Here is a 26,699-nt window from a genome sequence, read left to right on the forward strand (position 1 = left end):
TATTTTGTTGGGTCCTCTCTCTCTCTCTTCTCCTTCTGTGGCCCCTATAATGCAAATGTTGGTGTGTTTAATGTTGTCCCAGAAGTCTCAGGCTGTCTTCATTACTTTTCATTCTTTTTTCTTTATTCTGTTCTGTGGCAGTGAATTCCACCATTCTGTCTTCCATGTCACTTATCCATTCTTCTGCCTCAGTTATTCTGCTATTGATTCCTTCTAGTGTATTTTTCATTTCAGTTATTGTATTGTTCATATCTGTTTGTTCGTTCTTTAATTCTTCTAGGTCTTTGTTAAACATTTCTTGCATTTTTGTGATATTTACCTCCATTCTTTTTCCAAGGACCTGGATCACCTTCACTGTCACTATTCTGAATTCTTTTTCTGGAAGGTTGCCTATCTCTACTTCATTTAATTGTTTTTATGGAGTTTTATCTTGTTCCTTCATCAGGTACATAGTCCTCTGCCTTTTCATTTTGTCTATCTTTCTGTGAATGTGGTTTTTTTTCCACAGGCTGCAGGATTGTAGTTCTTCTTGCTTCTGCTGTCTGCCTCTAGACTGAAGAGCTATGAAAGAATTCACTTTTTGCAATTACTTGGTTAAAACGTTATGGTAAGTGTAATTTGAATTGTGTTGTTTTGAAATGGTATTATTTAACTAAAACATGGTGACTAAAATTCTTGTATGTTGGAACATTGGAAAGGAAGGACTGTTTGGCTGGAGTCCTGTGATGGTGTGGGGTGTGAGAGTTGAAAAGAAAATGAAAACCACTGATAACTTTAAAAATTTAAAGAGGAAAAATGATAACATGAGTAAGTGACATAAACAATAGAGAAATTGAGAAAAAATGAGGTTATTGACTTTGAACCCCTTATGTTTTAGGTACTGAGGTTAATCCATGTGGAAATGTCTAGCAGCTGTTAAAATTTCAGTCTCTACCTCAGGAAATTTAGGAACCAGAGATATAAATTTGAACACCATCCATAAAGTGATGGTAAACGGAGTTAGGAGTTAAAATTTCTGAACTCAGACCTTTCTAAGAACTCACCTACCCAAGAGAAGGGTAGGTAGTAGTATCTCAAGAGACATAAGGGAATCCAGAAAATGCAAAGTTATGTGACAAAAGGAAGTGGGATTTTAGAACAAAAGTAACAGCAGCAATGACAAAAGGTAGGTAATGGTAAGAAATGTTGCTGAGGAGTAAGACAAGTCCTAAGTGAAAAGCCATGATTTGATCTTGCATTTAGATTGTCAATGGTGATTCTTTAAGGGAAAACTCAACAGAATGCTGGGAGGTTGGAGGAGAAGGAGACTGGGAAGATTTGGTGAGTGGGCAGTAGACAGCTAATGACTGGCCAATGTGAGTTTGTTATAAAAACAAAGAAAAGCTTGATAATACACCTGGAGGTAAAAAGCATAATCCCCTTTCTTAGTGAAACTGAGGGCAATCATCAGTTAGATCCTTAAACTGTAACTTGCTTAATAAATAATATCCTACAACCTGCCCTTACTGACTAAGCTTGCTTTTTTGGGGAGTGGGGGTGGGTGGAAGTGCAGAGTCTTAACCACTGGACCACCACGGAAGTCCCTAAGTTTGCTTTAATTGTTCTTGCAAAATGCATATCCTCTAAGCTTCACAGAGCTTAGACAATATATCACACGACTCCTTTAACCGCCCCTTATAGATAACACCTCTGATATATGGGTCGCTATAGTAACAGTTGCTTAAATAGTTTTTCAGGAGCCTGGAGCTAGTCTTGCCCAGTTCAAACTAATGGAGACCACCAACCATTCAACTGGGCTTGCACAAGGGCCCAATGAATGACCTTTTGACTTCAGAGGGTCAAAACTCCACCCTTAGATCATACTAATGCCACCATTTTCTGAACATTCATCCCACGAAGAAGCATGTAACTCAGATATGCCTGCTCAGAATACTGATTACTTCATCTTTTCCTTGCCTCCAGTCATCTTTCTCCATGCCTCAGACCACCCTGCTTCTCTGTCCCATAAACATCCCAAGCCTCTTGTCTTTGGGGAGGCAGATTTGAGACTTGTCCTCTGGTCTCCTTGCTTGGCTGCCTCAGGAACAAACTCTTTCTCTGCTGCAAACCTCTGCATCTCAGTGTTTGGCCTCCTGTGTGTCTGACAAATGTGCCTGGTTTGGTAACATTAGGAAAGGAGAGTGTATATTTAGTGCCAGAGAAGGAGCCAGTGAGTAGAGAGATAAAAATTGAAGATGTAAGTTCAGAAGTGGAAAGGACTGGAGTCGAGAGAACAGGCTGAGTGTGATTTGGGCAATTCTTCCAGAGACAGGAAAGAGGAAGGAGATATCAAATAAGATTTTTAGGTGAAAAGGAAAGAAACTGGTGGACACTTTACTGGCATCTCTTTTCACCTTGAAGAGTAAGACTGCAGAATCAAGTTGAAAACTTGAAAACTTGCAAAACCTGAGAACGGTTTCTAATACGCATTACAGGAGCTGATTAAACATATCTAGAAGAATTGCCTAGTAGATGTTTAACTTCTTCTGATAGGTTAGAGCGTGTGAATTTGACCCATTGATAAGATAAATTTTTTATTATTTTTTTTCTGTTACAATTCTTATCAACCTGAAAGCTGGATGGGAGAAAAGGAATGATAGTATTTCTAGAAGGACAGTGATGTAGCAGAAAGTTAAGCAAGAAAGTGATCTCTGAGTGTTAGAAAAGGCACTGTTAAAAAGGATGTCTGAATGAGGAGAGTAAAACCAGGTTGAAAAAATTGTGAATATATAGGGATTGGAGGACAGGATGATTGAAAAGTTCAAGTTTATTAAGGAGTGGCAAGCAATTCTTAAAAAATTGTCTTTACAGGTGTTCAGTGAATGTTCACCAATGTCAAATACTTTATCCTCAAGTTCAAATACATAATTACATTCAAACTCTAGGGTGCCTCTTCAAGCCCTGCATGTTTATCTCCTTTTCAAAGAATTATGTCAGACTGTTAGATCTTTGGTTTTTTCTCAGGAAGCTTTTTTTCTATGGGATTTATTTCTGACATTATTCAGTGTAACTCATTTTTGTTTCTTTTATATCAAATAGATTTTCCCACAGCTTTAAGAAAAAAACGTACTGTGTGAAAGGGAGATTTTGCCCCCCCCCTTTCTTTTAAAGAAATAAAACCTAATAACTTTGTGTCTTTTGGGGAATGAGCTGGAAGAAACAAGTTACAAGTATCTTTCCTTCTATATAATTATTTCCATTGGGGTATGGTGTTTGATAAACTATGAACTGGGAATGAGTGTAATCTGTTCATGTTGTGAGTTTGGTGTGGGTATACATACATCAGTTCTATCAAGTGCTTTGGAACCACCTAGAAAAAGAAAATCCTTGCTCAAGAGGGGAAACCTAAGATGGATTAAGTTTTGAGCTAATGTGCATAAAGAGAAGTTAATTCTTTTACAGATAGGATCACCTCCTAAACTGGAGATTGGTCGAAGAGCTTTCCTTAACTTATGTCAGAATTAAATGTTAAAATCAAGAACTAGAATCTTGATATGTTCAAGAAAGGTGTAAATATAGTCACAATCAACCTGAAGACTCTGTACACTTGCTAAAGTTGTTATAACAGTAATTTTTTGGATTTTAACAACTCTATTCACCAATATGACTTTTGGCCTAGGAAATGAAGAAATCTGTCCATAGCAGTCTGAGGAGGCAGTGGAAGAAGAAATGATACGCATGCTGATGTAGCCAGCCAAGAGAGCTTGGCATAAGCAAGCTATGGCTAACAAGTGAATCTATATGTGAATATGTAAATGTAACATATTTGTTTAAGTGCAGGCTCTAAACTTCTGAGTTCATCACAGTGAAGCACAGCAGTTCATACTTAGTCAAAAGTTTGGTTCAAAAGTGCTTCTGACATCACAATTGCTAGTTATGTGCTGACTCAAACCACAAGGAACTGGTCCTCACTGTAAGATGCTTTTGAAATTCAAAAAGGTTTCTTTAAACAGCAAAGCTTCAATTTCCTGATTTTAATGGCTTTATTGTGGTTTATAGGATAATGTTCTTGTTTGTAGTAAACATACACTCGTTTATTTAGGGGTGATGGGGCATCAAATCAAATCTTCAGGGGGAAAATGTTTATATTGTACATGCAACTTTTCTGTGTGTTATTATTTTAAAATTTAAAAATATAAAAAATAAATGCATTAATGCAATCTTAAGTAAAAAAAAACAAAACAAATAAACAAAACAAAAAACCCTGCAAAGCTGATGAGCTGGTGAAGGGGTCTCGGGAGGACAATACTTTGTCCATACTGACGGGGTTGAGAGTGTTTAAATTTCTGTGTACACCCCCAGATTGATTTCCCATCCACCTGATTTCCAAACTTCAGTTTGCTCTTGCTAGCCAGTCCATGCTTCTGTCATCCTGCCTTCAGACTTCTGATTTCCATCCCTCCTTTTGTACCCAAAGTCTGCTGGTTCAAAATCCACTTTGAATTTCCCTAAAGGAGACAATGTAAGAAAAGCATCTAGCATGCAGGTGTGTATTGGTTTTTAATGCAACAGCTGAAATGAACTTTATTTCTTGACCCTCTGATTTCCCGTTCTTCTGAACTCATAGCTTTTAACATTTCCCAGTGACTTATCTTTTTCAGGGGTTGTATTTCATTGCTATGAGCATTTTATATATGTGTGTTTTGTCTCCCTAACCATATTATTATACAACCTTGAAGCTCAATTCCTTATACACTATGGCTCTTTTTTTAAATTCACAATGTAGTGTATCGTATACTGACACAGAGAGTATGCTCAGTTAATTTTTGTGTGAACAAATAGTCTTTGCCAAAGAAGAGAGAATTTTCTCCTAAACGTATCATTTACCCACTTGATATTTTGCCTACAAAAGGCTCATGCAATGTAGTTCACCAACTCTGATGTACTGAAATGATAATCTAATTTTAATTATGCAGTGTTTCAAACTGGGAGGGTTGATACGATTTAGCTATTTTATTTTGCAGGTGGGGAAACAATAATGTTTACTCATGACTTTAACTTCTGAAGACAATAGAGGAAACAGTAGCAACAACCAGGACAAAAGCCATGTAACACTTACACAGGGTTGTCATCTACCCCAAAATATGTTGTTGTCTGACTTTCCCTCCCCTGACTGCAGAAATTTAGTTTATCTGAATTTTCTACAATACAAATTTGAGGCATAGGAATAATTTCATTACTTTTAAACCTAAGTCACTTTCACACTTAATTCTTTATAAAAATGTTTTCTGGGTTATGAAAAGAATTAGAATTTCTTATGTTTGTCCTGTCTTACAGTAAAGAGGTAGAAAATAGAATTAACTGAAACAAAATGGTGTGTTATGCGTCACTTTAAATTATTCTTTTTTTTTTTTTTGAGCTTGAGTTTTTCCTCATGATTGACCTTCAGATGCTTCTAAATATCTTTCTGCCGCAGAACTGAGTAGACTAGCATCTGGCCTTCCTAGGTTATGAAGTACAAATTGAATTGGCTCTCTTGGGGCTTAAACCTAAGGTCACTGAGTGTCGTTTAATGGAGATTTATGAATTGAATAGTCACAGCTTACTCTTTGAGAGTTAACATCCACCTATAATCAAAGTCCATTTATGCTCTGGCCTTGATAATTTTAGTGATGAGTTTATTACAAGCTGATTCTAGCAGTACTTTTGGCAAATTCTGATGCAAAATAGAACTGAGCAATGTAAAAAATAGTCAACATTTGGTGACATTCTTTTAAAAATGCCAAGGCAATCATTCAAGAAACATACTGTGTTCTAATAGTGTACTGACAGCACAATGCCATCTGTGTGTGATTTATCATAGATTCCCAATATTGTGTTTCTGAGCACTATGGCGGTGGGCAAGAAATATATAATATGACACTTTCCCTCAAATAGCTTCGAATCTATTTGGAAAAACAAAACAAGAGAATGGCTAAATGTTTAAAATTGAGAGAAGGGAAAAGTCGTGGTAAGATGGAATATTTAAAATGATAATTTTTCTTTTTGGAAAATGGATTATAATTTGCCCACAATACAGGGCAGAATTCAGACCCACTGATGGAAGAAGCACAGTCAATTGAAGCAGATGAAATAGCATTAGTGAAGACAAAAATGTGAGCATGAATATCATGTGTTAGAGGACACAGGAGGGCAACAGCCAGAAGAGAATAGACCATTCTTAGTGGGGCGTGGTGGGGAACAAGGCTGAAGATGTAGATTAACAAAGGACTTAATACAACTGAATAATGCACCTAATGGAGAATCAATACAGTGTATGTTCTTGAGCAGTGGAATTAGATACTGACATCATTCTTCTGCAAAGATTAATCCGATTGATGCATTAAGATGATTGAAACAGGAGAGAGGCAAGAGTTAGAGAAAATAGAGATTTCCAACTCAGAACTACTGCTGAGAAAAAGGGAATGGAGAAGAATTTATAAATATAAAAGACATTTTAAGGAAGAAACAATTGAGCACTATGACTTAGCTGAAGAAAATGGAAGTGAAAATACAGTCAGCAATACGCCAACCTTACAAATGACCAAATATCTATGAATAATAAAAACGTTCAGTGTGTTTCCTTAGCTCTGCCACCTTGACTGTTCAATAAATTTATTCATTAAAAGGTAAGGTATCAATGTCCAGCCAGTATGTAGGAGGCTAGCAAATAACAGGAAAGTGGCCTCACCTGATGCTGCTCTGAGCCAAGGGAATGAGTACCCATTATGTTTTACAGACTGCCCTTCATGACTGTTAAACAGGGATCAAATCTTTTTCATTTAGGACATAAAGCACTGCAGTTTCCCAATGTTGATTCTTTTACCCTTGTGCAAAACCCCTTCTTTCTTTGAGTTTCCTGCCACACTCTATCCCTCTATCCCACAGCTGTCATTCTCCAATCATCTATTACTCTCGAAAAATGTGGAAGCACTGATACCTTAGACATCGCTTCCCTTACACTGAGATCTGACATGAGGGTCTGCTGCTTCTCTGAAATTTTGAACTCCAGCATACCTTTTTTTTTTTTTTTTTTTTTTGCGGTGCACTGGCCTCTCATTGTTGTGGCCTCTCCCATCGCGGAGCACAGGCTCCGGACGCACAGGCTCCACGGCATGTGGAATCTTCCCGGACCGGGGCACGAACCCGTGTCTCCTGCATTGGTAGGTGGACTCTCAACCACTGCACCACCAGGGAAGCCCCTCCAGCATACCTTTGTATGACCACAATCTCTCATTCTTTCAATCTCTCTCACACCTGCATTCCTAAGGCCAGTAATTTCCTAATGATCATCAGCTACTTTTGCTTTCACCAGAAATACATAACATATCCTCAACTCCCTTGCAAACCTCCCGTGATACCACAAAGCAAAACTCCAATCCTGAATTTATGCCATAATCTACCACCTCCCCTTACCCACTTGAGATACAATATAAAAATGGCCATGCTCTTGTTGGCTCTTACTAAGACTAGATTTAAGAACAGAAAAGCTAGTTCCGTGACCTCCCGTGATGGGCCCCCCTCCCCCTCCCACTGTAGGCAACCCAGTTGCCCAGGGCCTGTGCAGTATTTCACTTGTTAACTGTATCGGACCTAGACTGAGTTTCAGTGACTAGGGGGTCGTGGTTTTGGCCAGTGGACTTAACAGGAGGCAGCAGAGTGGAGAAGAGTCTCCCCGAGGATGGCAACGCCCAGGGAAGCAACTGTGGCAGTCCTGCCCCTTTGCAGAGGCGCGCTGTATTGAGGCCATCACTCCCCGGGGTGTGGGATTGCAGGAGGGAGAACACCGAGCGTGCTGACTCCCCAGGGGCAACTCGCGACGCACAACCTTCATTTCCCTCGTTCTTGGAGGGATGCCCTCCCAAAGAGGCACCACTGCAGTGCCTGGATTTGCCCCGCCCACCGGCTGCACGTAGGCGTGGCTGATGAGGAACCTCGCGAGACCTCAGTAGCCCTAGGCCTCTTTACACGCAGGAAGGTTAGACGGAGGTTTCGGGAGGAGCCCTTAGGGGCCTGGCGTGCCCGCTGCCAGAACGCGGAGTCTGCCGAAGCTAGGGGCCAGCAGCCTGGGTGGGAGAGACGCTCCGCCGCCAAGGGCTCGGTGGCAGAGCAGTTCTGCGGCTCTCTTCCTCCCTGTCTCCGGGCCTGGCGCAGGGTGCTAGTCGCCCCGAGCTTTCCCCGCACTAGCGTGCCTCCAAAAGCTCGCTTCTGCCCTGGCTACAACTCAGCGCCCCATGCTGGCTGGCACTTTTCTGCTGCTTGGAAGGAAAGAAGTAAGTGGAAGCCATGTGCCTGGCTTGGCCAGGCCGGAGGCAGATGCACCTGTCCGGGGAAGGGAAGGGGAAATGCGGGGCTTCTGGGGGCCGGATTGGCTTAGAAACATGTGCGGGGAGGGAACAGAGAACGAACCTCCTCCCTGGAGAGTCTTGGCCTGTGTTTGAGGTATTGGGCAGCAGCAGGCGTGTGAATTGGTCTGCACCTGGCTCTTACCTTGGGCCAGGCCCATGCAGAGAGGTAACCTGGCCAGATAGATCCACGGTGGCCTGCCTGGGAAGGTGGTCCCCGCACCTGTGGGCCTGGGCTTCCCAGCGCCTCCCCAGGGCTTTCCTGTCAGTGCCAAGGAGCTTCCTCAACCAGCCTGGCCAAATTGCCACGTGCCATTTGTCAGCGTGTGGGAGCTCCGTGTGTGTCTGGGAGAGTGTTCGTAGAACTGGAGAGTCTCTTTCAAAACGGCCCCGGCAAGGGAAAGGAGTGCTCCCTCCAGCTCCCAGACAGCCTCGGCTGAGGATCCGGGCCACTGAGAAGTTCCTGTTCAGCTGGCCAACTTGTGTCATCAACTCAAAATAACAGAGATGGTCACGCCTGCTTGTAGCGCCCCATCTCCTCCCCGTCCCCCCGGTATTTGGTTCTCTATGATGATCTGGCCCATCTTCTTCCCGGAGGCCCAGTGACGTGTTCCTCTGTCAGCTTGCGAGGCAGCCACAGACTCAGTCTCCCCAAGTCAGACTTCTCTCTTTGTCCTGGGACTTCTCAGCATTCACAGAAGCTGCGTGCAGGGTGGTCAGGATGTGTGGGGCGCTTGGGGCCCTTTCCCATCCGCTACCTCAAGTCCAGCTCTCTGATGATCCCTTTGGCTGTAGCCTCCATCAGGGTTTTGCCGTTTGTGCCCGTTGATAACTTGCATGTTTTGTGAAGTGGACTCACAGCTGCGCACAGAGAGCAGGTTGTCAGTGGGGCTGGCGGAAGACCCTTTCCCCCTTTCCCAACCAAAGAGACTTCCTAGGATTTGTAGACGTCAATCCCGAGTCATCTGAAGGGGAGATGGGCAGGTGGGCAAGGGGAAAAGAAGGGTGGGCGTGGCCACCGGTGCTGGTTTTGGTAAATTGGGAGCAGGCATAAGGGAAGGTGTCCCGCAGGCAAGGCCCCGGACTACTGGGAAGGAGTGTCCTCATTGCACACCCTGCCCTGCCCTTTGTGGGGTGGTTAGGGTCTGTGAGAATGTGCAAGCCTTCCTCTTCTGTATATAGAGTGAGCCACTTGTGTGCTTGTTGCTGCTCTTGTGACATTTTTGTACACTGGTTTGCTACTTGTGGCAGGAAGAAACAAAACGAAAAGAGTCATTTCAAGCCAAGCTGTTGTTTTGGAAACCTGCTTTCTTTCGGTGTTGGTTTTGTATTATATTTGAAAGAATTCTTCGTTTCTATGGGTGTTAGTGTGGTAGAGAGAATCAGATGGTCTGACTTGTGATGTTTTCTGCTAGGAAATTCGCAGTGCCTCTGTCGTCGCGCCCTCCCGCACCCTAATCCTTCCTCATTCCCAGGGTGGGATTGCTATGCTCTGGGCAGACCCCTTCCATCACCTGCTCCCACAGTGGCTTCCTTTCGAACCGGTCTTGTGATCCCCCGAAACAGCTGCAAGGAAGAGTTATTTTTGCCAAGCTGGCTCTTGGGTGCTCTGTGCCCCACACCAATTTGGGACATTTTGTAATGTTTTCTCTGTTTTGTAAAACCTTTTGACTCTACCAAAATGGTTTCTGTGGTTACCTTTGGAAATAACTGGTCATTAATTTGTGTACTTAGCATTCTGAATTTTAGTCTGAGGTGTTTCTGTTGTTGAAGATCGCTGAATCAAAAGGAGCCCTCACCCTGGGACTTGCTGTTAAATGTTTCCTTCATTTACAGTTATTAAAAGATATATGAGGAAAAAAAAAAGAATAGACATGATCTTTAACCTCAGTGGAATCCTTATATCCAAGAATACATCTAGAGAAGAAAATAAAGCTGAATGTTTTCGACTTTTAGTATCTTTACCCACTATCTGAAAAAACCAAAAAACAAAAAGCAGCAAACTACCAATGGCTGTTTCTCTAATTACAGTGAGCCCTGTGTGTATGCATGTTGATGTGTATACATTAGTGCGTGTTTCTTTCCAGGGGACAACACAGATTAAATAAAAGAGGAATCAATTTGCTTATTTTACTGTAAACCAATCCTCATTTCCTCAAACATCTTTTACTTAAGTTTCTGCCCCATGAATCTCTAGTTTTATGCAATATATTTTCCTTTTCCCCCTAAAATAAAAATGTCCCAAGGTTTTCCAGATTACATGTTGCAGTGCAAGCATTACAAAGGGATTTAGCACTTGCAAACTTTGCTCCGCTGTTTAGCAAAATTTTAGATAAATGAAAAAAATAAAGATAAGTGTTAGGTCCTATGTGCATATTTATTTGTGGATTACACATTATACGAAATGAAAATATAAAGATAAGAAAGGCACTTCAAATGTAGCATCATATTTATACTTGTCTGTACCATTCTGAGAATTACAATATTCTTTTACTTAAGAAAGCCAAAATCCCAACATGTTTCCTTGATTCTCTCATCAGAAGGGATTAGCATACAAGTTTTCTTGACCTGAAAAGTAACCTTTAGCTGACAAATGCATGTAAGGAAATGAAAACCAGCAGTGTTTCTACTCTTATCCATTTTTTTCTGATCTCTTCTGATGTAAAAACATTTCCGGGTTCAAAAAACTATTGTTTTATATCTGCATATGTTAAGGAAAGCTTTAAATAATTAAGGTGTTTCCTGAAGTGAGCATACATGTAAATTTAAAATTTAAGGCTAAGCAATAAAATATTCTCTCTGAATTAAAGTGAACTTGCTGACATGATTCATTAAATCCTTAAAAATAATTCAAACTTCAAGAATTTATACTAATGAATATTTCCCATATAGCTTGCAAATTAAGTTGGAAAAGTCTACAAAGAAATGGCTATCAATATAGAAATGCTGATAAGGCATGCAGATTCATGATTTTACTATAAAAGTTCATTAACACATGAACTATACATGGTTGTATATGTTTTGAGTATATAATTAGGAACCTCACAAAGCCAGTGATTTCACACAGGTAGATTTTCCATTTTTCTAAATGTACCCTTAAATTCCCCAAGACATACATTTATTGAAACAAAGTGTTACCAAAGGAAGCAGACAATGTAAAGATCAGAGATGGATTTCTCAGAAATACCAAAGCTTCATGCAGTTTTGTCACCTTTCATTTGGCTTAATGACACCAGCCAAATAAAGTCAGCCTCATGAATGGTTCAAAAAGCAATTGAACAGTGTCAAGAAGTTAGAAATTCCATGGAGACAGGTACTATATACTTATTCTCTAAGTAATAATTTTCCCAGGAAAAAATATTCTCCTTTTTGCATAGTTATAAATTATTCATTTTAATTTGATTTAGATATAACAATATTTATAAATCTGAAGATATTAAATTGGTTATAAAAATTAGCTTTTAAAGAGATTTTTAAATTTCTTAGTTAAGATAATGATGTACAGAGATGTGGATAATGTGAGTTTCCCTAGATCAAGCAATTTGTAGTTAAGAAGAGGAGATATCTTTTTCTTCCAGGGAAAAAAGAAAAAGATATTTATTAAATGCTGGGTTTTTTGTTTTTGTTTTTGTTTTTTGCGGTACGGGGGCCTCTCACTGTTGTGGCCTCTCCTGCTGCGGAGCACAGGTTCCGGACGCGCAGGCTCAGCGGCCATGGCTCACGGGCCCAGCCGCTCCGCGGCATGTGGTATCTTCCCGGACCGGGGCACAAACCCGTGTCCCCTGCATCGGCAGGCGGACTCTCAACCACTGTGCCACCAGGGAAGCCCTAAATGCTGGGTTTTTAATAGGACACTGGCTAGGCATTATATGCTTATTTTTGTAACTAAAGTGACTGAAACTTAGGTAACTATCCAAAAATTATATGGTTGGTGAACAGGAGGAGTAGAGTTTTGAATTCAGGGTTGCTTGACCCTGAAGACTATAGTCCTTCCACTATAGCAGATTTCCTCTTACTTCTGCTGCTTTTCCGTGATACTACAGTATATGTAATTCAGAAGTATTCATCGTACAATTTATTAAATAACAAATGCACACAGATTTATGATGAATATGTTATACACTAGGACAACATTTTGTGAAAGCAAATTGGCAATAAGCATCAGATACCTATAAAAGTAATTGGGGACAAACTTTCTGGAAACTTCCTACCCCAATACATTGGAAGGGCCTTCATGTTACTGGACACAGCTAGAACCAGGTGCATGCATGTAGTTAAAAAAAAATATTCAATGACACTTGTTAATGATGCTAAAGAAGACTTTTTTCAAAGGATAGAAGTAGAAACCATGGCACTAGGGTCTTGCAGTGGGAGAGAAAGGCTGGGCTCAACTCCAAATACAGCAAGGGTAAGTGGGAATTCACCACCAAGAGCAGGATGTGGGTCATTGTACAGAAAATTATATGGAAACAACAGTGGTAAGGGGAAATTCTGCCCAAACCACCCTACAGAAGTCTTGCTGAAGGCGGGGTAGGGTGATCCAACATCAACTGAGGGATGATGAAGGATGAGGAACCCAATGAGATATCAAAGGTGATCGGATATGGAGGATGAAGAATTCTAGCTAAACCAACTTAGCAGGGTTCTCGCTAAAACTGGGCAATACAGAGACAAACATGGAAGTCTAAGAGTAGAGACCTAATTGAGAAAGTTAAGGACAGCCTGAGTAGAGTTTGGTAGAGGAGAGAACCTTTGTCGATGCCTTTGGGACTTGTTTGTTCCACCTTTTCTTTCTGTTCTTTGTGTCTTGGCGTCTCTGAAACCTGCTTTCTCCACAAGGCTGGAACGGTGGTCACCAGCAGCTCTGGGTACAGTTTTTCAAGGTGAAACAAAATCAGTTTTCAGCCACCCTCCCCAGCTCCCACGATTCCCACTTATAAAGCTTTTTGGAAAGTAGCCTAATCTGCCATGGACCATGGGACTGTGCCCTGGATGAATCACAACTGAGCAAGGGTACAGAGAACTATGATAGGCTATGCTTGTATCAGATGCTCATCCTTCAACCAGTCACTGTTGCCGAGAAAGTACAAGCATGTAAACAACAAAAAAGCCTGCTGCCTTCAGAACACTTTCCTCAATCCTGGGAAAGGGTACTATCCTGGAAAAATAAGACAATAAGTATATCTAACATACTCCGAAATATTTCCTCACTTGCTTAAACAAATTCGAATGTGTTCTAATCATTGTGGCCAAAACAGTTTAAATTATGAAATCAAAATATTTGTATTATGTATGACAAACTATACTAAAGAAGGAATCTAAATGAAAGAGATTTTTCCCTCATCCTCATAATTACCTAATCTTCAGATAGTTGTCGACTCCTCCACAGTCAAGGTGAGATCCAAGGCAACCTCCAGGCCTGGGCTTGATTGTCTCAGGGAAATCCCACAGTGATTAGTTCACTGACTCAGACCTAAGTCAATCAGTGAATGGCCTTCTGCCAGCCACAGAGCTCAGGTACCAGGATTAAAATAATTCATGAGGGTGAACTTGGAGAGTTTTTCTGGGGATGACAGGAAAGAAGTCTTCTGAGTTTTTGTGAGAGAGAAATCAGGGGGAAAAAAATTCTCTGCTCTGCCACACATCTTGATTTGTGGACATGTGAAGCCTGGTACTGCTAGCGGCATTTTGTGACCATAAAGGAAGCTGGTCCTGTGGCTAAACCCGTGAAGGGCACAGCTGAGGAACTGCAGAGAAATGAAACCAGCACCATTGTATTAAAGAGAACTGAAGTTTGTCCTGCCACTGGGTATCCACTGGGTAAACAAATTTATTTGTAGCCTTTTCTTCTGTTATTTATACTGCAAAACATCCTGAGACATGAAACTCTAATTACAATATCATTACAACCGATATAAATGCTCAACCAAAGGGGAATGGAGAATAAGTTTTAAAATATCCACTCAGAGAACTATTTTGTTTAGTAACATTAAGTGGTATTATCATGAAGACTATGTAGCAATAGGTTACTGTTAAGGTTAAAAATAAATTGTTTGTTTACATTTTATTACCTAAACTATCGGTCAGCATCTGGCAGTCATATTGTGTATCACATATAGTCTGACATTAACACAGTTAGGCTTCAGAGGTCTGACATCATTGGGATGAGATATTCCACAAAAGGGGCTACCCAGAATACTCATGCTTTATTTTTAAAATAAACTAAGTGTTTTTATGGGAATGTTTGTATGATGTGTTAAATACTTCCTGTCTTATTGGAGGAGAGCACATAACAATGTTTCTTAATGACTCTGTGTCATCATTGTGCATATCAATTTGTAGTGTATAGTAAAGTAATTATTTGAGGAGACGTTTGCCTCAAGATGCTATGCCTTTTAAAGTCTTGGGTCAGTTTGTTGTATTTACTTTTTATAATTACTTTGTGTATTTTATGGTTTCTCTGACTTGTCCCTCTCCACCAGCCTTTCAGCTGTCATTTCTTGCTGCTCTTTGATGGCCTGCCAATATAGTCATGCCCCCTTCTGATTTTCTGCTTCTAACCTGTTTTGGATTAGAAAGTCAAATAGGCACACTTTTTAGAACCGTGTTTAAAGAAGTCAAGACTTTTTAGTAAGAAATTTGTCTAACATACCAAGTTCTGGAACAGAACATTGAGTTCTTTTGTTTGGACTGTACAAATCAAGACAGGATCAGGAAAAACTTTCGCACCGTTTTCTAATTACAAAATAAAGAGCTCACTTGTGTGTGGAAGGAATTCTTCTGTTAAATCTCTTAAAATTAATGGGATTGTTTTGAACAATATTTACATTCAGTTAATTTGATTTCGCCCTGAAGTAGGCTTGTTGCCACGTGACATATAAATTTTAGATCTGTGATGAGTCTTCAGCTAAAAAGCTCATTAGTCAAGATGACATGATTCTTCAGTTTACCTAGCGCACACCAGCTTCAGTGGTGTTCCTTAGTTGTTCCTAGCTAAGGACGGAGCTGGTCTGTTATCAGTACAATGTTTTTGTAGTGCTGGGGTTTCCTATGTGAAAACATCTAAGTAAACATGTTCCTTTCCTGTCTCTAAAATTACACATTTATTCCGCTGAATGGGTTTTTGAAAGAAAAATGAACTATTGACTAAATATTTTTAAAATCTGCAGTACTTTCAATTGACTTTATCTTGAGTCTCAATGGATAGTATTTATTATGACATCAATTTGAAGCACCAAGAAGACCATACGGAAATGATGCCTAAAATGTTTTCTTGATGCTTTAAATACAGTTATTTTTATAGTTATCTTTAATGTATTTACTTTGCTTAATAGCGGCTTTTAGCCATTATTCATCCATCAGCTAAGGCATATAATGTACTGTTTTGTGTAACAGTGTCATTAGAAGCAAATCTTTACTATCTTAATTTGCTAACTCCAGTTTTGCAGTTTTTAACTGCAAATGGATATTTTTAAATAGGATCATAGAGAAAACATTTCACTTGGAGAAATTATGCCAGAAGTACTTAAAATAAATATCTCAATTTTCCTTTTTCAAGAAGGATGAAACTTTGTTTTGAGAAGTCTCATAAAGTTTGAGCCTCTAAACACAAAAAAGGAGGGGGAAGATTCTAGAGCTCTCTGGTTTATAAGGAAGGTATTTGCTTCATGGGAAATTTCCCTCAGACTCAGTCCATATGGATTATCCTTTTAAATGTTTTCATCAGTTTAGCCTTTCTGCCTTGGATTGAAATGAGCCTAACCCTTGAATGTTGCTGAATTTATAGCTCTAGTAAAACAAACTCTTCTGGCATTTCCTACACACAATTGGGTTTCTTAGCTGCTAGAAAGATTTGAGCTACATTTGCTTCATTATTAAAGACATACGATGCCTGTCGTACAGATTTCCCCTTGGGCAACAGAGCTGATAAAAGAATAAAGAATTTCAAGAATCTGTATGTATCTCGAAAATAAGTCCTAAAGTATCTTTCTTTCATTTTTTTTAAGTTGTAGGAAAGCTTGCAAAATAATTTCCATTTTTATTTAACTTTGTACTTATTGTGAAGCTGTGTGAGAATACAGCATTTACCAGATGAAATTATTTGCCTTATGAAATAAACATATGTTATTTTACCTTTTTGGCCACAGTTGGTGATGATAATGAGACCTTCCTAAAAATGGGAATTTGATGTCAGTCCTAATCAGAATCCTGACTGCAGGTATAATATTATTCCAAAGGGAGCAAATGTGGTTTACTCCTGAGTGTTTCACACTCTTCAACTCCTGAACACTCTTGAACACTTTGTTCATCCCAGGTAAAAATTTTTGCACAGTCGGTTGTGAAGTGTTTAAGGGTGACAACTTACATCCATCCTAATGCCTTAACGTCAGTCCAGTGGTTCTGTGATCAGAATGTCATTGTATTAAATCTGTCAAATTGCCAGGCCCCTTACAAGCAACTTGGAAACAGAGCATGCAAGCTGCAATGAGGTACTTTGTGTTTGTATGTCAGGGGAAAAAGGCAATCTTAATCCAGATGTGCTCTCATGCACTGGGCTGCGTAGCTTCCTGCAGGTATATCAAATGGCCAAAAGACTCCTTTTGTTAGTGCAAAGGATGGCAGCTGAAATAAAGAGGGGGGATGGACAAGGGTAAGACATCTGCTAGAAATCAGCCTTGAAGCAGGAGCTGGCAGTGTTGCAGAGCAGTTTTTCAGCTTCTGCAGAGTTGGCCATTGACAGACTTGGATCTAAATGTCACAGGGGAGAAAAGCACATTCTAGAATTTAGCACTGAGTCCTTTAACCGTCTAAGTCGTAGGTGATAGACCTATAGAAAGAAATTGTTATAGCTATACAGATAAAGTGCTATAGTTGTAACTGTAAAAATATGTTATCAATAAATACAGAATTTTATTCATGATATGGTCTCCAAATTTGCAGAAATCCCTTTGGGTCCCAGCCATGAGCCAGTACGTCATGCTCATAGGAAGTGTTCAGTAAGTACTTGTTAACATAACAATTTCAAATTACTGCTTAACTTGTCTTGCCCGAGTCTATCGAACGATTGGCTATAGAAAATGCATTTCTTTCTTTCTTTCTTTCTTTTTTGTGGTACGCGGTCCTCTCACTGTTGTGGCCTCTCCCGTTGCGGAGCACAGGTTCCGGATGCGCAGGCTCAGTGGCCATGGCTCACGGGCCTAGTCGCTCCGTGGCATGTGTAATCTTCGCGGACCGGGGCACGAACCCGTGTCCCCTGCATCGGCAGGCGGACTTTCAAACACTGCGCCACCAGGGAAGCCTGAAAACGCATTTCTTAACTTACTTTTTGTCTAAGTATAAGGCTGAAGTAGACTCTAAAGAGAAAGTATATAACAGACCTTTTAGTTTTATAGGGGAAGAAATTTGGGCCCATAGAAGTAGAACATTTTGGTAAAAGTCACAGAGAAGGTTACAGAAGCCTGGACTAAAAATTAGGTCTCTTAAACCTCAGTATTGTGCTCTCCACTCTTTAAATAATTGGAATGCATCCATATTTTTGACTATGCTAAGGGATTAGAGAATAATTTTTATATATTATTCTGAAAATAATAATGTTTATTGAGCATGTTATTTGACAGGCACTATTCTTTTTTTTTTTTTTTTTTTGGCGGTACGCGGGCCTCTCACTGTTGTGGCTTCTCCCGTTGCGGAGCACAGGCTCCGGACGTGCAGGCTCAGCGGCCCTGGCTCACGGACCCAGCTGCTCCGCGCCATGTGGGATCTTCCTGGACCGGGGCACGAACCCGTGTCCCCTGCATCGGCAGGTGGACTCTCAACCACTGCGCCACCAGGGAAGCCCAACAGGCACTATTCTTTATATAAATTATTTCAGTAAATCCTCAACAATCCTATAAAGTAACATTATTTCAATTTTACAAGTAATATTACATACATAAGGAATATTTATATGTTTATTCCTATATATAAATATGTATGTCTGTTTCTATCTCTGTCTCTCTCTCTCTCTTTCTCTCTCATCTATCTGTTTTTGTGTCTACAAAAAATAAGTAAATGCAGAACTGGTTAAGCACATGTGTAGTCTACGTAAGAAGACTCACTCAATTTCTCTCCATAAAACAACACAAATGGCCAGAAGTTAAGCTTAAGCAAAGAACAATCAAAATGCTAGGACTGAACAACAGTATCTCAGAATATACAACACCTTTATTTCAAAGACAAAGAAACAAGCAATACAAATACATGTAACTTACTGTCTACCTAGTATTTTAGCAAATATACACACATTTCCAAATATTATTATTAAAGATCTTTATTATGCTAAAAATTCTCAGTTGAGTCTTGCAAAACTAAGCCAAGATGTAACTGGGGAAAATGGAAAGTTTTGTAACATTAAGAAGTGTGATCGTAGTTGTCTTTGTGGATCCACAATAGAAAATATTTACATAATCACAGTGAGACGAACAGTAAATATGCTGAATCAAATACTGTAAAATAACTCCATTCAGTTACTGGGAATGGAATATGGGTGGTGGTAACAGAAAAATGGAAAGCCCAATCTTCAATCATTATGACAGGCAGGTAGTAGATACTGTAAGTAGATTATTGAACAGTTAACTCAGTGGAGTAAAAACAAGGGGAAAAGGTAATTATTTTCCCATTACTGTGTTTAAACCTGCTCTGTCAGATCTCCTTCACCTTCCCCTAAGAAAAAGCAAACTGTGACTTCTTTTTAGGTACATGTCCAGACCACTCCAACTTAAACCTTCAGTATCATCTCTAGTTGATAGTTTTCCGCCTCCTCCAAGGTCAGGCTGTCCTGAACTAGGCTCAGAGACCTGCACTGGAGTATCATAGGATCTGTCCTTTCACTGTCCCCCCAACTCTCTCCCATCCTCCATACTTCCTGGCTTCTTGGTTAGGGGGGGATGAAAGGGGTGAAGAGCTTAGGGCAAAAGTGGCAAAGGTCTTATGTCATTGATACTTTTGTATTTCAGTCACTGGTATCTCCTATGTGGTAGGTATTGGCAGGCTGGCTCTCTTGGAGATCACGTTAGAGGTTTTCTGGGGGGTCTGCGGTTATCTCCAACCTGAACGGTTGCCTATATTGAATAATGTGCTCTTTGGTGATGTGACCTGACCCCTACAGACTGGACACCATCTGTACCTGGTACAGAATAGTCATTCTGAGGTGTCCTTTGTATTCCTTCCTTGATTTTGTGTGAGATCCCCTGTTCCTAAGAGCTCTGCCTTCTTATCTCTTCATCTATTTCCTTCCTTGCTTGAAGCACATCTTGAGAGAGCTTCCTATGAAAGGCCGCTTCAGAATTAGATTGTTTGACTTCTTCCATGTCTGAAAATGGTTCTTTTCTACTTGCTCACTTTATTAACCAGTTTACTGAGTGTAATTTTAGGTTGAAAGCCTTTTCCATCAGAAATGTGAATGTGGTAATCCCGCATCTTCTCGAGCAGGAAGGAAACAGAGAAATGGCATGAGGACTCGAGCTCTGGCTTCTTTGGTTTCAATCTTACTCCTGATTCCTGCTAGGACTAACTATATTTTTCACAGAGAAAAATTCAGCTTTTCCAATCCTATAAAATTTGATTACTTGATTTGTAGGCATCGTAGATTACTAGTCACAAATGACAATCCATGGCCTTAAGGTCTTTTTGGTTTTTTTGACACTTAAAAAAAATATTGTTAAGCACATACATTTTTATTTTTCACTGAAGAAAAACGTAAATATAAGGAAATGCAAAGATCTTAGATACATAGTTCAATGAATTTTGAAAATGTATACTCCCATGTATTCAACCCCCTGCTCAAGGTCACGAATACCTTCAGTTCTCTTCAAATTAATCCCTACCTGACATAAGCAACCACTTTTCTAACCTTACCATCATAAGTTAGTACTTTTTTTTTTTTAACATCTTTATTGGGGTATAATTGCTTTACAATGGATAAGTTAGTATTTTTATAGTCTTCTTCTCTTGCCAATTTATCTAAGTCAGAAATAATAAAAGCATTAAGTATTTACTACTACACCCCAAAAGCTCTGTCTCCTCACTGCAGAATGATGGCTCTTCATTGCTATCCATCTTATAGAATCTAAGTCAAAAAGAGTATATCAACCACAGTTTTCTGTTTCCTTTTCTCCTTTTTCTATCTAAGGTAAGACAGTTGGGAGAGTAAGTGAATTGGTGCAGGAAGATATTTTAATTTGGGAAGAAAAAAGAAAGCCCTTGGATATAGTTGAGCCTGAAATGCAAGTGATATTATTAGGGATAGGGTTAGGGTTAAGCTAAGTGCCATGATGGGTGTGCTTCAGAGCAACTATCTACTCCTGAACTTTACAGAAATGGAACTGTATTGTATGTAATCTTTTGTGTCTCGTTTTTCTTTGCTCAACATAGTATTTTTAAGGGATTCATTCATTGTGTTGAGTGTATCAGTTGTTTATTTTTTAATATTAATATTATTGTTGAATAGTATTCTAATATATGACTATACCGCACATTGTTTTTATGTATTCCTGCTAAGCAACACTTAACCTGTTTCCACTTTGGGGATACAGTTGACTAAAACTGCTATAAACTTTATGAGCTTTTGTGTATAAAATAGATTTTTTTTATTTCTCTTGGTAAATATCTACAGAAGGAATTTCTTTGGCATAGGTAAATTAATGTTTAGCTTTATAGGAAATGCCAAACATATTTCCAAGGTGGTTCTACTGTTTTACCCTGTCACCAGCCATGTGTGAGTGTTCTAGCTGCTCTACATCCTTGCCAGCGTTTGGTCTGATCAATTCCTTCAAGATTTTTCTAAATGATGTGACATGGTATCTCATTGTGGTTTTAATTTGCATTTCTCTGGTGACTAATGATATCGAGGATCTTTCCATGTGCTTATTCTTTTGTGAAGTATCTTTCAATATTTTACCCATTTAATATTTTGTTTTTCTGTTATTGAGCTGTAGGAGTTTAGATATTCTGGATTCAAGTCATTTGTTAGGTATACGTATTACCAATATTTTTCCAGCCTTTTCATTTTCTTGATGAACAGACATTTTTTAACTTAAAGTCCAATGTATTGTGTTTTTTCTCTCTTGTCAATGCTTGTTTCGCCTTTTCTCAGAAATTTTTATTTACCCAAGGTTCCAGGAAATATTTGTCCATGTTTATCTCTAGAAATGTTATAGTTTTGGTTTAATGCTTTAGGTCTATGAACATCTTGAATTAATTTTTATTGTGAGATAATGAATAAAGTTAATATTTTTTCATACTTTTATTCCATTTTTTCAGATCATTTGTTGATAAGACTTTTCATTTCCTATTGAATTGCTTGACTGTGCCTTGTGAGAAAGCAGTCTATTTCTGGATTTTCTTTTCTCTTCCACTAATCTATTTGTCTATCATTCTACCAACATTGCCCTATCTTGATTACTGTAGCTTCATAGCAACAAGCAAACAAACAAGAACAGTATATTTTTCCTCATTCCTGCTTTCTGGTGTGCCACATTTGGACACATGCTTGGTCTTTCTTTAAGGACATAGGATAAAAGATTTAGCTGTCTTTACATTTTTATACCTAGTAACCTAAAATTCCAACTACAGTGGGCACATCACCAGACTCCTAAAATATAGCAAGAGATAATTTGACTATTTACTTCGTTAGTGCGTAATAGGTAACATCAGTGATCTCCTGGGGTAGACAAATTCAAGCTTTCTCATATCCCACTTTGACAAATTCATGCTTTCTCATATCCCACTTTGACTCAGTCAATTCAAAAATTTATACTTTACCCCACTTGCAAGTATCAGTTTTTACAAATTTGAATCTTTAAACTTCAAGTGACAGGCTCGCAATTATAAGCTTGCTTAAAATAATAATAAATACAAAAGGTATTATTAGCTTATATAACAGAAAAATCCAGAAATAAGAGAGCCAGCTTTAGGAAGAGTTATATCCGAAGAGTATCAACAAGTGCTTCCTCGGTCTCACCCCTGTCCCCCACCCCTCTTCCCATCTTTTATTCTCTATGTTGGCTTCATTCTCAGGCAGGCTCTCACCATACAGAGGCTGTTGGCAGCTCTTGGCTTATTAACTTAGCTTCTCTTTCCATGGATTTCTAAAAGAGTCTAGGGCTTAACTCCCTGGCTCAACTAGGGTCATATAACGGTCCTTGAGCTATTCATTGTAAATGTGTTTGACTGGGTATAGCTACTTCCCACCCCTCAGAGCAGGATGGAATGGGGCCAGATTTACCTGAATTACTTTGCAAAGAAAAATAGAGTTCTTAATTGCCAAAAAAAGAAAGGAAAATACACGCTGAGAAGACAAAAACTGACTGTTACTACAGTTCAGAGATATCAGAGTTGAATTAGATGACCAGGCTGAAGTCCTTATTTTTAGAAGAAGTCTCATTTCATAACTTTTCATTCTACCCTTTACCTTCTGTCCCAGGGAACAAAGACACCCAGTTTCTTCTTGCAACATAACTCAAGGGGTCTTGAATATAAAGTGACTCCTCAAAGTTTATCAGAAAACACTGAAGCCTTATCATGTCTGTCTTATCAAAACTTCTGACACAGGACTTCCCTGGCAGTCCAATGGTTAAGACTCCGTGTTCCTGTTGCAGGGGGCACAGGTTCGATTCCTTAGTCGGGGAACTAAGATTCCACATGCTGCATGGTGTGGCCAAAAGATTTAAAAAAAAAAAAAAAAGAAAGAAAAAACTTTTGACACATGTGGTTGGATATCACACAATGTATATCTTTTGACTTTTCAGTAGTGTTTCCTGGCCACTAATGATAGTCATGTGGATGCATTGCTGTGCTATAAGCAGTTCTAGGCTGGGTTCACTAATTTATAATGTAATTTCTCTGAAAGAAATTTTAGATAAAATAATTGGCATTCTGATCTCTGAAAGTATGCTTCATTTTTATAGTGATTAAAAAAGTCCATTTAGCTGATTTGTCAGCCTTGTAAGAACTTGCTGTTAGAACCTCATCAGAGTTCTTTGGAGAAGGGTCATTTATATGGGTAAAAGGGGAGGAGAGTTTAAATCTTTTTAATAGTTTTTTAGTCTCTGATACAAATCATCTGAAGTCCACATGTAAATTATCTCCAACATTACCTCAAGATTAAGCAAGCTTGTTTTAACATCACCATTTGACCTCTGGGAAAAATGGCTTTACATTTCTGTGGATCAATGTGGCTACGACAATATGTCACTGTCCTCAGGATACTCTAAGTGTTATCTTCTAATACCACTGCCTAATAGAGACATGCTAGAAAATGAATCATCACACATTTCAATAACCATCTTTGTTTAGTTTTAAGAACTTGCCTTCCTAATTTCATAGTGAAGGCCTGAGAGTCCGGGGATAAATTGGACACCACTCCAGATGGTGGATTAAGCAATCCATTCTACTTGGCCAGCATTTAGCTCAGAGACCAGCCAACTTAATTATCCTCTACTTACTTGTATAGTTACTTCACCTTAGCCCCTTCTAACTCCAGAATGCATCATGATATGACAGAACTTTCTGGAAAACTCATTTCTCTTATGGCCATTAGTGTGTGTTTTTTCAACCTCCTCCTTGCTTGCCCTCAGCATCTGTTTACAGTCCTTTGGCCCCTTTCATATTAGTCAGTTATTTTGCAAAGGGCCCCTTTCCCTCTCCTTTGTTGTTGAAAACATCACTTTACATCTCTTTACCTCTTTCTTATTATTTTAAGTATATTTCTAAATATTATAAACCTGAAAATAATTTTTCAATGAGATGTTATCGAGATGAATACTCACCCTCATGCAAGCTGTTTCTCTCTCTCTTTTCCCCAGTACCTCTGCACTAACCTTCACAGATGGTTCACCTGTCAGAGGGAAGTAAGAGGAAGGGCTTCTAGTAGCAAACTGGGTGCAACCGTTGTAATCCCAATGGAGTGTCCAGGTGAAGGAAAAGAGGAAGCAGAGATTCTCAGTCACCTCTTGGACCTCTGTGGGTCTGTGGTTCTCCTGATTTCTTTGGTCCCCGCTTTTTTGTGGCTGCCTTGGGGTTCTTCCAGGCATCTAACACAAAGATTCCTAAGATCCCCCCCTGATAATTGCTTCTTCTTTGATGTCCTGAGTTTCCCAGGACCTGCCACTGACAAAGTGGCCTTGTCCTGTTCTCTTCTATGCAATATTGCTTTCTAGTTCTCGTAGCTCTTAGTCAATTCATTGGACTAGTTGTCCAAAATGAAACAGAAAGCGTTTTTGCTTGTTTATAAAATATTTTCTTATAGGTTACATGCAGGCATTCCATTATCCTATCACTAAACTTGATTGTTTCTCTATTATGTGTCATTATCCATATAAGAAGTAGTATGAAACAGTGGGTAGAGATTATAGGTCTTGGTGACAAACTGCCTAAATTCAGGTCCTAACTCCAGTCATCACCAGCTGTGTGACCTTAGAAAAGCTATTTAATCTCTCTGTGCTTCAGTTTCTCAACCATAAAATAAATATAATAGTAATACCAAATCAAAGGTTATTGGAAGGACTTAGTGTGTACAACCCTTGTCTAAAGACCTTGAGACTGGATGTACCCTAGAATTAAGACATTTTTATTTTTTAAAGAAAGGCTAAATGGTGTATATGTAATATATTATACAATACCCATGACAGAGTTTGAGCAGTATAGACAAACATGTTAGCATTTCTGCAGGAAAGTATATGGATATTCACACTAAGTTGAATTAAAAAAAAGCTGAGAAACAGCTGCATAGCAGTTCAGGTTAATGTTTTTCCATCAAATGACTTTAAGCCAGGTCAGGTGTTGCTGTCCACTGAGTCATGAAAAAACGTGTGTTTCAGCTGGAATTTCCTGAGTACAGTGTTTAGCCAGGTGTTTAGTACACAGTAAATTCTTCAGGCATTGTCTATTATTACTAGTATTGTTATTCTGTAAATACATTTACTGAGTGCCTACCATGTGCTATTAATTTTGTCATATGTTATTGTCATATGTCATATGGAGGTGCTTGATTGAGGTCAGAGCCCTTTCCTTCTTCTCAGGCTCTGATTAATTAATACCTTGTGTTTTTTTTTTTTTTTTTTCTAAGACTGAATGAAACCTTCAGAACTTGAAGAGACAGGTGCCAGTCAGAAGATTTTTTTCTAACAAAATTTTTAAAATTTCCTCCTCCAGATAACCTTAATATTCAGATATGGACCACAATGGTTTATTTTTTAAATTTTTTATTGATGTATAATTGACAAAGTTGTAAGATGTATGAGGTGTACAATGTGATGATTTGATATATGTATATAGCAGTATGAAACAATTCCTCTTATCAAGTTACTTAACACATGTATCACCTCACATATTTAGTTTTTTTATGAGAACATTTAACTTCTACTCTCTTAGAAAATTTTAATTATACAATACAGTGTCACCAACTGTAGTCACCGTGTTGTACGTTAGAGTCTAACCCTGTGATGGTGAAGGCTCCAAGCAGAACTGGAAATGGCTGCCACTCCCATCCTAGCCCTCTTCAAGACAGAGCGGTTCATACTTCCTCAAGTTCCTCCAACACATCCGGTCTCTGCTCCTGAGATGATCCATCTCACTCTTTTGTACTTGAGATGATGGGCAGTGTCCCTAGCCAACTGCAATATTTTGTCTCCTATCTGAGCCGCTGAGAAGTGGGCATCTCCTGTCTTCTACTGGATATTACATAGTAGCAAGTATGTGAAAAATTTCATGACAAGTTACAAAATACACAAATTATAGAAAACCGCATGCTCTTGTTTTCCTCCCTACTTAATTTTTATAAATTACACTTCAGGATTAGGGTAGAGGAACACATGATACCATGCATTGCTAACAACAGTCTATTGGATCTATATGTTCACAGATAAAAGAAGCCTTGTTCCAAGCTAACTGGCCAAGGCCTTGACCTTCAGGGCAGCCCTCATATATTTTAAACCTAAACGTATTCAATGACCTGCCTAAGTGATAAAAGAGGTCATCATGATATCTTTCAGCTAAATTTCTATTAGTGGTCCGGCCCCTAGTTTTCATTTACAAAAAATAAAGTTTATTGTTTTATGATTATAGACCAAATTAAAGAACTATCCTATAAATTTTTGTGTAAGTAAGTTGGCCCCTGGTTTTCATTTTTTTACTGTTGAATAACCACAGATTGAATACAAGAAATTGTGTATTCATATGTACATAGATGGTATTATAGGATATATAGTTATAAAATATATCTTATATCCATATATTTTTGTATCTATATATCCATAGATAGAAATACAGAATCTTCTATTAAAAGACTGTCTAGACTTT

The sequence above is a fragment of the Lagenorhynchus albirostris genome, chromosome 5, assembly GCF_949774975.1.
Source record: "Lagenorhynchus albirostris chromosome 5, mLagAlb1.1, whole genome shotgun sequence".
Classification (NCBI taxonomy): domain Eukaryota; kingdom Metazoa; phylum Chordata; class Mammalia; order Artiodactyla; family Delphinidae; genus Lagenorhynchus; species Lagenorhynchus albirostris.